Genomic DNA, 2,140 nt, shown 5'->3' with positions numbered 1-2,140 from the left:
CACTGATTCTCCATCTTCCAAAAGAATTATTTTGCAAAACTGATGCCCTGGGTATGGTAAAAGATAATATTGTAAATACCATACTTTTCCTTCTGGGACATTAATGCTCTAAATTTATCACTTCAAGCTGCTTTGAAATACCTTCCTAGATTGGGAATCACTGTCTGCCATAGGAGTGAGTAAGGACAACACTCAAAGAAATCAGAAGAGAAAAATAGGCAAAAAAAATCAGCTCTTATACTAAGTTTGGCAACACATATACTAAAATTGAAATGATACAGAGATTAGCATGATCCTTACACAGAGATGACAGGCCAACTTGTAAAGTGTTCCATACTTTTGTTGAATTAAGAATTAACAGGGCTACTTTAAGCTAAGACAAGCCCCAAAAGTACTCCAAATTTTGACATAAAGATAGCAAAATTCCCCATCACAATGATCTCTCTCAATGTCAATGGACTAAATGCACCAATTCAGAGGCACAGGATGGCAGGATGAAATAGAAAACTGAACCCAACATTCTGCTGCCTGGAAGAAACACATCTGAATAATCAAAGCAACCATGGACTCAAAGTCAAAGGCTAGAAAACGATTCTTCAAGAAAAGAACACCTCCAAAAAGCTGCAGTGGCAATACTAGTATCAGACCACATGGATTTCAGGCTAAAGGTTATAAGAGACAGTGAAGCTCATTTCTTAATGATCATGGGATCTGTACATCAGAAAGAACTCACCCTCCTCAATGTATATGCTCCTAATGACAGACCAGCAAAATACGTAAAAACAACTTCTAATAGACTTAAAGAAATACATTGATAGCAACACAATGCTAGATGGAGATTTCAACAGTACTTTCTCACTTCTCAATAGATCAAACAGACAAAAACTCGGCAAGAAAATATTTTATTTGAGGGAAGTAATGAACAACCATTGGCTTAGAGAAGAAATGAAAGAGGAAATAAAAAGATTCCAGAAAAAATGACAACGAGGAACTACCAGAACTTGTGGGACAGAGCAAAAGCAGTTCAAGGAGGAAAGTTTATAGCTCTGCCAGAATTCAACTGGAAGAAAGAAACGGCCTACAAAAAATAACTTACAGCTCAAGATTTTGGAAAATGACCAAAAAAAGGAGCCAGGAGGAAAGAAATAATAAAACCTGGAGCAGAAATCAATGAGATATAATCCCAAAATACAATTCAGAAGACCAACAAAAGCAAGACATGGTTCTTTGAGAAAATAAATAAGATCGAGAAACCATTAGCAAGACTCACAAAGAAGAAAAGAGAAAGAATCCTAATAAACCGAATCAGAAATTCAAAGGGGGACATCATAATAGAAACTACAAAATCCATAGGATCATCAGAGATTATTTTGAGAATCTTTAAAGCAGGAAATGAGAGAATCTTGAATAAATTGATAAATTACTGGATTCCAATTACCTCCCAAGGCTGAACCAAGAATATTTTGAAAACTCGAACCCATCACTACAAGGAAATTGAAATGATAATCAAAAGTATACCCCAAAACAGGAGCCCAGGCCCAAATGGATTCACTAATTAAGTATTTCATACCTTTCAAGAGGACCTACTGCCAACATTTTTTAAGATTTTCCAGGAAATTGAAGAAACAGAAATACTCCCAAACAATTTCTATGAGACAAAGATCACCCTGATATTCAAATCAGACAGAGAAACCACAAAAAAGAAAATTACAGACCTATTTCTTTGATAAATACAGATGCAAAGATCCTCAAGATTATACCAGCAAAGAGAAATCAGAAACTTAACAAAAGGTCACACTCTATGACCAAGTAGGTTTAGCTTGGGGATGCAAGGATGGCTTAACATTCTCAAGTCAATCAACAGAATACACCATCTCAATAAAATAAAGATAAAAATCATATGATAATATCAATAGTTGTAGATAAAGCATTTGATGAGATCCAGCACCCATTCATGATGAAAAACTCTCAACAAAATGGGAGTTGAAAGTACTTTCCTCCATCTAGTCAAAGCAAACTACTACAAACCCACACCAAGCATTATTCTCAATGGGGAAAAACTAAAGGCTTGGAGAAAAATCAATGAGCTAGATTCCCAAAATACAATCAGGCACAAAACAAGTTACCCACTCTCACCACT

General features: G+C 35.6%; 1 pseudogene; it reads left to right on the top strand.

Moving 5' to 3' along the window:
• The first annotated feature begins 244 nt into the window (after window positions 1-244).
• On the top strand, window positions 245-341 carry LOC130025833 (uncharacterized; annotated as a pseudogene).
• The last annotated feature ends 1,799 nt before the right edge of the window (window positions 342-2,140 follow it).

Source organism: Sorex fumeus, unplaced genomic scaffold, assembly GCF_029834395.1.
Source record: "Sorex fumeus unplaced genomic scaffold, SorFum_2.1 ptg000032l, whole genome shotgun sequence".
Taxonomy (NCBI): domain Eukaryota; kingdom Metazoa; phylum Chordata; class Mammalia; order Eulipotyphla; family Soricidae; genus Sorex; species Sorex fumeus.
Note: the sequence above shows the minus strand (reverse complement) of the source record. Positions and strands in the feature narration are given on the sequence as shown.